Source organism: Cetorhinus maximus, chromosome 17, assembly GCF_964194155.1.
Source record: "Cetorhinus maximus chromosome 17, sCetMax3.hap1.1, whole genome shotgun sequence".
Lineage (NCBI taxonomy): Eukaryota > Metazoa > Chordata > Chondrichthyes > Lamniformes > Cetorhinidae > Cetorhinus > Cetorhinus maximus.
In genome coordinates this window covers 19,371,623-19,385,433 of record NC_135895.1, presented here as the reverse complement: position 1 = coordinate 19,385,433, position 13,811 = coordinate 19,371,623, and positions in this window count along the sequence as shown.

Here is a 13,811-nt window from a genome sequence, read left to right as displayed (position 1 = left end):
GTCCTTTAGGGAAGGAAATCTGCTGTCCTTACATGGTCTGGCCTACATGTGACTACAGAGCCACAGCAATGTGGTTGACTGTTAACTGCCCTCTGAAATGGCCTAGCAAGCTACTCAGTTCTCAAGGGCAGTTAGGTTTTGGGCAATAAATGCTGGCCCAGCCAGTGATGCCCACATCCCCTGAACGAATAAAAAAAAAGAATGCTGCAATACAGAGAGATCTGGAATCACAAAATGTTAGCGTTCAGGTAGAGCAAGTAATTAGGAAGGCAAATGGCATGTTGGCCTTTATTGCAAGGGGGATGAAACATAAAAGTAGGGAAATCTTGCTACAACCATATAGGGCAGAGAGTCTGTATGACCCTTCTTCAGGTCATACAGACTCGAAACGTTAACTCTGTTTTTCTCTCCACAGATGCTGTCAGACCTGCTGAGTTTTTCCAGCATTTTCTGTTTTTGTTTTAGATTTCCAGCATCCACAGTATTTTGCTTTTAAACAGATTTCTGATCGACAAGGGAAATGAGGCTGATGGAGGTGCGGACTGCAGAGTGGAGTGAAGGCCTCAATCAGATCAGCCATGATCTTATTGAGTGGCCTACTCCTGCTCCTATTTCTTATGACCTTATATCACAAGATTACACTCTGGAAACACTCAGTTATTTAACTGTATTATGAGATGGTGGAATTAGCATATTAATGATACTTCTAATGAAACATGACCATTTAAAATTAAAGTTTTCTCAATTGAAATTGACATTAACCTTTTTGCTTCCAAGTTGGCTATATAGGTAAATTCAGTATTTGGTGTGATACTAAGACGGATCAACCAGGTGGGCCCTAGGCTGGATTTAGGTAACTAAATTCAAAGTGGACAAGGGCGAGGATGGTGAAGAGAAACTGCAAATATTGGATATCTACATTTTTTTTAATATGCTAAAAGCATACAGCAAATCTGTCAGCATCTTAAAAGGGAGGTCAGATTATTATTTCAGGTTTTACCCCTACATCTAAACTGGAACCTGAAGATGCTGTTGGCTGCCACAGCTTTTCTTTTGAAAAGCAGCAAAAGCTGAAAACAGGCAGATGGTAACAATCACAACTTGCATTTATATAGCACCTTTAACATAGTACAAAGTCCCAAAGCACTTCAAAGGAGTGTTATCAAATAAAATTTGACACTGTGCTACACAAGGAGATATTAGAAGAGTTGACCAAACGCTTGGTCAGAAAGGTAGGTTTTATGGAGTGTCTAAAGGAGGAAAATGAGGTAGAGAGATGCAGAATTTCAGGAGGGAGTTTCATATCTTAGGGCCTAGGCAACTGAAGGCACAACAATGGTGGAGCAATTAAAATCTGGGATGTGTAAGAGACCAGATTTGAAGGAGCACAGGGATCTCGGAGGGTTGTAGGGTTAAGGAGCTTAGAGATCGGGAGGGGAAAGGCAATAGAAGTATTTGAAAACAAGGGTGAGAATCTTAAATCAATAGCGTCGCTGAACTAGAAACTACTGAAGGTCAGTGAGCATAGGAATGATAGATTAACGGAACCTGGCGCAAATTTTGGATCAGCTCAAGTTTTTGTAGGGCGGAAGGTGGGAGACCGGCAAGGAGGCTGTTGAAATAGTCAAGTCTAGAAGGAACAAAGGCATAGCTGATGGTTTCAGCAGCAGATGAGCTGAGACAGACTCAAGTCAGGTAACATTAGGGAAGTAGAAATCTGCGGTCTTGGTGATGGGAATGGATATGAGGTTGCAAGCTCACCTCAGGGTCTAATAGGACACCAAAGTTGTGAACAGTCTGGTTCAGTCTCAGACAATTACCAGGGAGAATGGAGTCAGTAGCTAGGGAATGGAGTTTATGATGGGGACTGGAGACAATCGACATACAAAAATCACCCTAGTGAAGCAGTGAAATGCCACTAAAAGGCTGTTAAAATATCTAAGTAAGATTGTGAAACGACGCAGAAAAGATGCACAAAATACACCCTCCAGAATGAAGCTGAGTGGATTGAAAGGTAACAGAGGTAAGAAGAGATAACAAAGGCTTGAAGTTCCTAAAGTCAAAGTTCAAACCAGAGGGTGGTAGAAGAGAGGACGTACAGGAGACAAATTAGATATAAGCCTGTCGTCTGTATGGAGCCTAATTGAAACAGGATAGAAGACCAAAGATAGGGGGGTCAGAGTGGAAACAGAAGGTGAGTTGAAGTGACACAGATTCTACAACTGGACTCAATACCCAAGGCTAGGACTTGGAGAGAGAGAAAAAGAAAATTATGTTCCCACAATTGATTGCCACCCAGTTACTCCTGAACAGATTGAGCTTGGCCATGATGACCCATTTCAGTTGAATAGTTTCTTGACGCTGACTGTTCAGACTTCCACAAGGATAGCCACTTGGGAGTTACTTGCAGCTGGCCAGTGCTGTTAGAAATATACTCCAGGATGAATTAACACTTTCAGTAGAGAAGGTCAGAAAAAAGCTCGCTTAGTGCAGCGTTTTTGTAATGTTGACTTTTTCCTGCTTACATAAACAAGACTTGACAGAGATTGTGGCATTCACACATAAATTATACTTTGAATGCTGCATGAACACTAAAACGAAAGATTTTTTCTGGCAGGTGATTTGCATTTGCACTGATATTTTGCAGATATATTATTTCTACAGAGACTGGAATTTTCTGCATCAAATATCGAATGTGAAAGTGCATGAATTACCCTTAATTCCTTCACTGTTTCACACCAGAAACAATTTAGTTACAAGCTCTGTTCATACATTATACAAGGAGTACATCTTCAATAAGAAAACATGGTGGCCACCTAGTGGAAAGTAGAAGCACATTATTGTCTAACGTATTCTAGAGCATAACAAAACTGTGACTTTTATACTGATTAAAACAAAAAACTACTGCGGATGCTGGAAATCCAAAACAAAAACAGAATTACCTGGAAAAACTCAGCAGGTCTGGCAGCATCGGTGGAGACGAAAGGACTTGACGTTTCGAGTCCTCATGACCCTTCAACAGATTATTGCTTTAGAGAGGCGCAAGTGCTTTGAAATTTGAGTTTATTCAACAGCAGTTTCAAAATTGAACCAGCCTGTGCAATGTCCTCCATCTTCAACAACAAGTATAGATTTTAGCGGGTATGAATGTCCAGGAACAATTCTCTAATCTGAGGTTCCGAGCGCCTCTCCATTTTTGCTATTTCATGTACAAAGTGAATAGATAATTGTTGAAGTGGACAGTTGCCATTTGCTGCAAACAGCCAGTTCACTGATTTCTGGCACCATTAAGACTGAATAGTGGAGAGAACCAAAGCTCAGAGAAAATAAAAGCCAACAATGAATTTGTCAATAAACAGGTGGTGTTTTTAAATATTCATGGAGCAGAATTTTCGCCACGGCGGGCGGGTGCGTGCCCGACCCACTCCAGTGTGAAATGACACACGATGACATCGGGCGAGCATCCCGACATCAACACGCAGTCGCGCAATAGTTCGGTCATCGGGTGCACGCGGGAATCCGCAACTCGCCCGCTGACAATTAGAAGGCCTATTAAGGCCATTAAAGTATTAATCAACTTAAATTTTTCACTGCCTGTCCAACCTTACGGTTGGCAGGGCAGGCAAAAAGGCCAAGCGGCCTTTGCACATTTTAGAAAACCTCATCCACGGGCGGGTTGAGGTTTCCAAAAGCAAATAAAAGTAAAATAAAACATTTTACATTTAATTCATAACATGTCCCTGCTTATGTGACAGAGTCACACGAGGGGACAGGTTTTTTAACATTTAAAAATTCTTTCTTCTTGTTTTTCAGAACTCTTCATCGCCCTGAGGCAGCTCCGTGCCCCAGGGAGCTTTTCTAGCGCGTACACGCACACATGTGCAAAGTTCCCCGCTCACCCGGCAATCCCCCCCCACCTCCACCCCGGCACAGGCAGCGCTGAACACTGCAGCACATGTTTCAAGCTTGGTGGGCCTTAATTGGCCCACCAGGGTGAAATCGCGGTCCGGCCCCGGCTTCCCGACCAGCCCCACCGAGCCCGCCCAACAAGGGCAAAATTCTGCCCATGAGATCACAGGTCTAGGTAAAATATATCCAAGAATACCTAAAAAAAAACTGAATAAAGAAATCTTGAATCCCGTGACAGAATCTTTTCTTTTCCTATCAATTACATGATAGGTACATGATGGTCTTTCTGCTCTGTCCCAACCGTACACTTCACCTCAAGTTTTCATACTAAGGTTGAGAGTGGTGCGGTTCAGCCCAAAGCTAGGGTCTTAAATTTTAGCAAAGCCAATTATTGAGGAATGAGGAACAAATTAGCTGTGGTAGATTGAGAAATTAGATTTAAAAATATGACAGTAGGCAATAGCAAATATTTACAGAAATAATTCATAATTCTCAGCAAATGGGCATCACCTTGAGGGATAAAAACTCCACTGGAAAAGTAGTACTTTTCGTTACTTAACATTAACTCCGTTTCTCTCTCCACTGATGCTGCCAGACCTGCTGAGTTCTTCCAGCATTTTCTGTTTTTATTATAAATTAACAATAGTATTAGATTAAAAGAAGAGGCTTAAACTGTTGCCGAAAAGGGTAGTAAACCCAAGGTTTGGGAGCAAGGAAGTATAAGAAAGAGAAAACAGCTAAATTAGCAAGAAATATAAGAACAGGTTTTAAGCGCATTTACAAGTTTGTTAAAAGGAAGAGATGAGGAAAAGTAAACATAAGTCCCTTAGAAGCAGAGACAGCAGAAATTTTAATGAGGAATGAGGAAATGCCAGGAATGTTGAACAAATGTTTTGTGTCTGTTTTCATTGTAGAAGACACAAAAAAAATGTTTGTCTAATGAAATTGAAGAACTTAAAGTAATTAAAGAAAGCATATTGGAGAAATGAATGGGGCCAAAAGCCAAACAAATTCCCTGGACCCAATGGCCTACAGCCTTGGATTTTAAAATGCCGAGATAGGGGATGCATTGGTTGGATCTTCCAGAATTTCTGAGAATTAGACAATGCGAATGGATTGGAAGGTAACAAATGTAACCTCACTATTCAAGAAAGAAACCAGAATGAGAAACAGAAATTATAGGCCTGACATCAGTAGTAGGGAAAATGCTAGAATCTATCATTATGGGTTTGCTAAAAAGGCATTTGGAAAATCACAATTGGATTAGACAGAGTTGACATGGTTTGTGAAAGAGAAATCCTTTTTGACAAATCCATTAGAGATTTTTTCTGAGGGTATAACTAACAGGGTAGACAAGGGGAACCAATGCATATAGTATCTTTGGATTGTCAGAAGGCATTCAATAAGGTGTCACAGAAGATGTTACAGATGATTGAGACTCTTGTAATTGGGGTTAATGTATTAGCAAGGATGGAGGGCTAGGTAATGGACGGAAAGCAGTGAGTAGGAATGTCAGGATGTAATTAGTGGTGTGCCACAAGGATCAGTACTTGGACCCTGGCTATTTACAGCCTATTATCAGTAACTTAGATGAAGGGACGGAGTGTAACATATCCAAGTTAGCTGATGATACAAAGCTAAGTGGGAAAGTAAACCATGAAGAGGATGAAAAGATTACGAATAGATATAGGATGCGATGAAATTATTTGGTGGGAAGAATGGATTTATTTTTAAATAATGAGATTAGTAAATGTTAGAATTCAGAGGATTCTGTGTGTCCTTGTACACAAATCGCAGAAAGTTGACATGCAGGTACAGCAGGCAATTGGGAATATAAATGGAATTTAGCCTTTATTTACAAAGGGGCTACAGTATAAATTAAGAAAGCCTTTCTGTAATTATATAGGACTTTGTTGAGACCACTCCTGGAGCACCGTGAACAGTTTTGCGCTCCCTACGCAGTGTTGCAGTGGGGATGGGTGTTAGTGGATGCAACCAAGGTTCTCTCAATTACTGGCCTAACCTATGAAGAGAGATTGAGCAGAATGGAGCTACATTCTCTGGAGCTAAGAAGGATGAGAGGTGATTTCATTGAAATGTAGAGGGCTTGACGGGATAGATGCTGAGAGATTGCTCCCCCTGGCTGAAGTGTCTATAACCAGGGGGTCATAGTCCCAGGGTAAGGGGTTGGACCGAGACGAGGAGAAATGTTTTTACATAGAGAATTGTGGATCTTTGGAATTCTTTGTCTTGAAGCTCTATAGTTGTCCAGTCGTTCAGTATATTCAGGACAGAGACTGATAGATTTTTGAGCACTAAGGGAGTCAAAGGATATTGGATTAGGTCAGGAAAGTGCATTTGAAGTAAAAGTCCAGCTGTGATCTTACTGAATGGTGGAGCAAGCTTGAGGAACCATCTGGCCTACTCCTGCTCTTATTTCTTATGTTCTTAGGCCTGAAAGTATACCTAATGCACCAGTGTGGTGTCTTTCCAATTCTGTGTGCCAAATGGTACTGAAAAATAAGCGGTTTTGTTTTACGTGGTGCACAGTAGGAACTGGCTCAAACTCATTTTACATTGGACTCCTACCACTACCAGTAGAAGTAGCACTAGAATTGAACCAAGGTCCAAAAGGTGAAACGACTGCACTAATCCACTGTGCCATTCAAGATTCCTTCAAGCACAAGGAGTTGATCCAAGCTAATATGGATTAAAGAAATGTTGACTTTCTGATAACTTCAGAAGAAGAAACATGTGGCCAAAGTGAATAGACTTAAGAACAAGCAAGAAGTTACAAATTATATTATAAATTGGAAAGATAATGAGGATGATCAACAGACTATTTTCTTCTCTCACCAATTGTCTCCACTCTCCATTTTCCTCCTGAAGTCAAAATATTACCATGTATCCACATGTTAGTCACTCTTCAGGATTTAACCAAATGTCCATGATTCACAAATGAGCATTGATAGTCAACATCAGCAGGCTTTTTGACCAATCCTATTCCCACCCAAAGTCCTGATATGCGTTCTTCGGGGGTCATTAGATAGCAATCAGAAGTAGGGACTCTAGCTAATTTTCTTTCTCATAATTCTGGGGTGAAGAATTTGTTAACTCAGCACAGGCCAGTGAATCAAATCTCATGACTTTCCTGCTTCATGTGACTCAGCTACTCAGTGGATGAGCTTCCTGAGACATCAGGTGAGTTTGTAATATTGTATTTGTTATTGGAATTTATTGTAAAATAGAGTAATAGTGGGGTCTGTGTGTGTGACTTAATTGAATTAAAGGCAGCTGGTCTGAAGTATCATGTGATGTATCAGAAGATAAGCCAGGTTTGAAATGTTAAATCGGTAAACATGGGGAAAGTTTCAGAATGTGAGGTGTAAATGGAACATTTGCGTTTTTAAATAAACTAGACTTGCTTGAATTCAAAAGAGGGGGTGAAATGTTTTACCTAGCCAGGAGAAGTTAAGAAACAATTGGCAGAATCTTCTGTCTGTCGGGTGGGCCAGTCGGGAGTGGGCGTGGCTGGGTGCGGAGCCGATCGCCACCCACGATTGGCTCCACACCGCCATTTTACATGGGTGGGCCAATTAAGGCCCGCCCAGCCTGATGCCTGCCCGGTAGCACTCAGCGCTACCTGTGCAGGCGGTGGGGGAGAAGGGTGAGTCGGGGCCTGTGATCTTTCGCATATGCGCATGAAAGAGCGCAGAAACCTCCCTGAGGCACGGAGCTGCATCAGGGAGATAAAGTTCAAATTGAAAGTTTGTAAAAAAGCAAGATTAAAATTATTCAAACAGTGTCATCCGCCCGTGGATGAGGTTTCCTGAAAAACACGAAGGCCGCTTGGGCTCTTCGTTTGCCTGCCAACCTTAAGGTTGTATGGGTAGCCCTGTCAGTTACCTAAATTGGTTTATTAATGGCCTTAACAGGCCTTTGACAGTTTGGTGGGCACGCAGCTGCCTCTGGCACGCACCCGCCAAACGAAAGATCGGAATGATGTGCGTAGACGTCAGGACGCACACCTGCTGTCACCGCGCATAATTTTTTGCATCGGCATGTGGGGCCCACCCCCGCACGCCAACGTGAAAATTCTCCCCAATGTGTTTATTTTTCCCAAAGATTACTGGTAAAATTGGTACTATGATCGATTTTATTATTAGAGAGGTAAAGTCCAAAGACATAGTGAAACAATGGGAATTTGCATTCAAAGGGGAAAATATGTATAAAGGAGAGAAGGCTGTGTGTTAGGGAAGGCATTCTAAGATCTAACAAGTGTGAAAAGCCTCTAGCCTCTAAGCCTCAAATGGTTGGCTGCAAGAACTGAAGTTAAAAAACTCACTTTGAATTCGGCTGTTCAGGGTATCTTGTTACTTTGCCTGGGACTTTTAAAATCTATGGGCAGAATCTTCTGCCTGTTGGGTGGGCCGGTTGGGAATGGGCGTGGGTGGGCACGGAGCCGATTGCCGCCCGCAATCAGCTATGCACTGCCATTTTACGTGGACGGGCCAATTAAGGCTACCTGTGCGGGCGGGTGGAGGAGGGAGAATTGGGGCCTGCGCTCTTTCACGCATGCACATGCAATAACGCAGAAATCTCCCTGAGGCACAGAACTGCCTCAGGGAGGTTAAGTTCAGATTTAAAGTTTGAAAAAAACAATAGAATTATTCAGTCATGTCCCATCATGTGACAGTGTCACATGAGCTGGGACATGTTTATGAATTTTAATTAATAAAACCTTCATGAAACCTCATCCCACCCCTGGTTGACGTTTCGTGCAAAAAGCATGAGACATTTTCAGCATTAAAACTAAAATTCAGGAGCCTCCCAGTAATAGTTCATTGGTTGAAGGGCTTTTAAACTAAGGGTTTTGATAAAGGATTTACATAGAGCATCAGAGATTAACAGTGAACATAAGGGACTCAGTAACAAAAAAAATATTTACAGTGACTAAAAGATTAACTGTTGAGTTTTGGAACTCAGCCACAAAAAGAAGCAATAACAACGAGTATTTTAAATTAAATAACAAAAGGGGCCTTAACCAATGCATTAACAGTGAATAAAAGATTAACTGAATTTTAGAAATTCATTAACAAAGACAGCATTAATAGACAGACAATAAACAGTTGTGAATATGGAACACATTGAATATTTGTGCATAACAGCAAGTATAGGATTTCCCTGTATATTGATAAAAAATGTATTATACTTAAACCAGTATTCGGAAAAGAATCAATTATTTTAAAACAGAGAAAAAAAATGAAGTGACACAATAATGTGTTGTGGCACTAAGGAACGCTACTCATGAGTGGGGAAAGAGATAAAAAGATCTTTCTATGCCGTTTCCACAAGCCTGATTGACCACTGCTCGCAATAGCTGGAGACTGGAGCACCGAGTGCAGGAGAGGGGCGGCGAGGTCTCTGGAGAGGGGGTGAGTGAGAGGCGGCGGAGGGAGGGGGCCAGCAGCGGGTAAACCTATGCAGAGCCGAAGAGTCAGTTAGCAAAGTCACTGAACAAAAGGTTTTGTTCAGTAATTAACGTTTTACTCACATCACATAGTGAATAATGAATCATCCTTTTTTTTTTCGAACAATGCCTGGCGAATTCTCCTATCTCCTTTCATGCCTTCGCCCCAACTCACGTTGTCCATATACCCACGGATTTGTTGACCACCAAAATATCCTTTCCTTGCCCCCATGCTAGCTGTAAGTGTAAACTTACTGCTCTTCAGGTTACTGTCCCCCCCCCTTCCGTTTAAATCTTCTTTTATCCCCTTAAACTGCCTTTGCGACTACAGCCCCATCTCCAAGTTCCCTTTTCTCTCCCCAAAGCCCTTGAACATGTTATCTCTTCCCAAATTAGTGCTCACCTTTCCTACAGGTCCATGTCTGAATCTTTCCAGTTAGGTTTCCACCCAATTACAGCACTGAAAGGGCTCTAATAAAAGTCGCAAATGTCATCCTTTGTGATTATGGTGCACCATTTCTGTTTGTCCTGTCGACCTTCCTGCAGGCACTGGCACAGTTGACTACACAATCCTCCTCCAACACCATAAACACATTGTTCCCTCACCACCAATCCCATTCCCATTTCCGGCCACTGTTTTGGGCTGAACCAGACTGTTCGAAACCTCGGTATCCTTCCTGACCTCAAGCTGAGTTTCTGACCCCACATCTGCTCCATCACAAAGACCCCCTACTTCCACCTCTGTAACGTTGCCATTTTCACTCCTGCCTCAGTTCATATGTTGCTGAAACCTTTACCCATGCTCTTGTTCACCTTCAGAGTCAAATAATCCACTAGCTTCCCGACAAGCCTCCCATCTCCCTACCTGTGTAAACTTGGCCTCATCCAAAATTTTGTTGCCCATATCCTAACTCAGATTCATCTATTTTAATGCAATCCTGCTGGCCTCCTTTCATCCAGCCCCGGGAACTTCAGCTCATTCAAAATTCTGCTGCCCATTTCCTACCCCACATCAATTCCAGCTCACTGCCCACATTGGCTCCTGTTCTGGCAAAGCCTCAAATTTACAATTTTCATCCTTGCCTTGAACTTCCCTCATGGCTTCACCTCTCCCTATCTCTATTACCTCCTACAGCCCTAAAAACGTGACAGCAATGGCAGTGCAAAGGAAATGCGGGATGCACAAGAGTCCAGAACTAGGGGAAAACAAGGATCCCTGGAGAGTTGTAGGGCTTGAGGAGGTGACAGAGATTGGGACAGACAAAGCCTCAAAACGATCTGTATGTAAGGATAAGGTTTTTAATAGTGAAGGACTAGGAGCCAATGCAGGTCAGTGAGGACAGGAATGGTTAAGATATGGTGAACCTTTATAAAACACTCATTTGGCCTTAACTAGAGAATTGCATCCAGTTCTGGGTACCTCACTTTCGGAAGGATGTGAAGGCATTGAAGAGAGTGCAGAGTTTCACGGATGAGGAACTTCAGTTACGTGGATGGATTGGAGAAACAGGGGTTATTCTTGTCAGAGAAGAGAAGGTTTAGAAGAGATTTGATAGAGCTATACAAAATCATGATGGATCTAGACAGAGGAGATAGAAAGTGTTTCCGTTGGTGGAAGGGTCAAGAAGCAGATGACACCGACTTAAAAGTGTTTGGCAAAAGAACCAGAGATGAAATGCAGAAAAACTTTTACCCAGCAAGTGGTTACGATCTGGAATGCACTACCTGAGAGTGTGCTGGAGGCAGATTGAATCATGGTTTTCAAAAGGGAATTGGATAATTATCTGAAGAGAAAATATTTGCAGCGCTACAGGGAAAAGGCCAGGGAATGGGACTAGCTGTATAGCTCCCAGTGCAGCAATTTATAATTGTATGAACTTAAGTTGACAGAGGTGGGGTGAAGGAAGCCAGCAGGAGAGTATTAGGGTAGATGAGTTTGAAGGTGAAAAGGAGAGTATTAGGATAGACAAGTGTGAAGGTGAAAAAAAAACATGGATAAGTGCTTCATTGGGAGGAGAGATCAAGGTAGCCATAGAGGCAGACAATATTACAGGGCTGGAAATAGGCAGTCTGTGACGAAGAGAAGATGGAGAACAAAAGCTCAGCTTGAGCTAGCAAGATTGCGAACAGTTTGATTCAATCTGACATTGACCATGGTGGGGGATGGAATCATTGGCAAGGGCAGAAAATTTGTGGTAGAGGCTGAAGATAATGGCTTATAATTATCTAGAACAAATTGTGACTCATTCAAGTTTGATATCATGCAGCATAGAGGAAAGAAAAGGGTCAAGGAGAGGTAGGACACTGTTATCAGTGTACACCAGGAAGCTAACCATATGTATACAGGTGATGGTGCCTAGGGGTAGCATAGAAAAAATGGAGGGGGTTATGGCTGGTTCTAAAGGGTGATTCCAGGAGTAACAATGTGGGATCTGGAATAGAAGCCACTGCTGCTGATGATGCCCTGCCTATAATTAGATAGTTAAGAGTATAGCCAAGCAAAGGTATTCTAGTAAACTGGACAATGAAGGAGACACGTTGGAGGAAGATACTGTGGACAACCATGCCAAAGGTTACAGAAATTGAGGAGCCACAATACACCTTGGTCAGTTGAAAAGAATGCTTGTTTTGATAAAAGCAAAACACTGCGAATACTGGAGATCTGAAGTAAAAACAGAAAGTGCTGAAAAAGCTCAGCAGGTCTGGCAGTATCTGTGGTGAGAGAAACAGAGTTAACGTTTCTAGTCCAATAGGACTCTTCTTTGGAACCCAATGTTTTTTGACATTGGCTAAGGTTGCTTAGGGTTGGAAAACTGATTGGAAACAGAGTTAGATGTATGCAATTTGGATACAATAACAGATTTAAGAACTACAGAAAGGAAAGGGATTTCAGAAAAGAGATGAGTTTTTGCAAGAAGAAAAGGATTGAATGTGGGTTTTTTGTAAAAAGGGGAAATGGTGACACTGCTTTTGAAAAGGAGGGGGCAGTACTTTTAAGAATCAAAAACAATGACTGCAGCAATCTAATAAGTGAGATAAAAGCATTGAGCTCAGTTAAAGGATTGACACCATTAAATACTGTAACTAATTATTTGTCACTGAATGAGGCTTAATTAGGAATTTGGTTCATTGGACGATAAACACAACTGTTCACCAAAAGGTTAATTCTACACTGAAGCTTTCCTGCGGCCAGAGTTGGGGAGAGGGGTAGAGGTCGTCACGGCAAGCCTCCACGGCGTTCAAAAGGCACTTGAGGGGCACGTCACTGAAGCTGGGGGGAGGCAGTCTTCTTGCCTTTTGGGGCAATCTTGTCTTCCGTGTGGCAGTCCTGGGCTGGAAGCACTGAGAGGTGTGCACGTGGCTGCATTTTAAATGTGGCGCCTGGCGTGATGAAGCGGCGAGGTGATGGCATGGCGGGCGACTGAGAGCCCGCCTGTTTTACTCGCCCGCTGCTGCGCTTAGGGTGGAATTGTCCCAGATTTGCACTATGTTTTTGTTCAATAACTTAAAACAGAAAATCCAGGCATTTGTCTCTTTAAAATATAAATATAAAGCATAAAGGGCTAGAGATTGGTCCATGTCATTTTTGGGACGCGGGGGTTGTGATTCACGATCCATCTGTCTGTGCTGAGGTGGAGCCAGGCAACGTGCAAATATTGATACTGCCACCTCATTTATCTGATTGTAACATAGGGCCAAGCATCTTCTATGCTACTGGTTGCCTCTGCGGGGAACCGCGCAGCATGGACTTATAGCATATGGAACAGCCAGCCTTCTGTTCTTAAAGGCAGTCGGTCCCTCTCAAAAGGAAAGCTGAATTGAATTACAGGGGCCACTGAATACTATTGCCGTAATTGTAAACAAGGGAAGTAGAACACCTGGCAGAGGGAGTGTTCCATGGTCATAGATGTGATGCTGGAGACTTTAGTGGTGAAGGTGGGCAGTGGGAGAGATGCCATGATTCTATAGAGGGAAAAAGGCCCTCAAGGACCACCTTCAGAATAAATAAGAAGGAGGAGGCTAGAGTCAATTCTCAGTGTCTGTCCCCAGGATCTGTCAGCAGTGCCACAAGAAGCGTAATGTGGTGAATATCAGTGAATACATCTTCAAATGACATCTCCTACCCATCGTTCAATCAAGCTGTCATGCTGCTCGATGCACCACACCCCCATCAATCACCCATTAACACTCCCTGACACTCAGGACACAGGCCTTAATATCCAGATAGTCCACCTTACCCTCATACACCTACCAATGCTCCCAGTCTCATACACACCCCTCACTGCCTCCACATTCCTTCAGCTATTCAGCTATTGCAGGCACATCACTCAAACACAATGCTACACAATCACTGACCTTCTTCTTTCTTTCTTTCAGGACAAGATGACAGAGAATAAAAGGAAGCAGGACATAACCGGTGAAGAATGAGGAC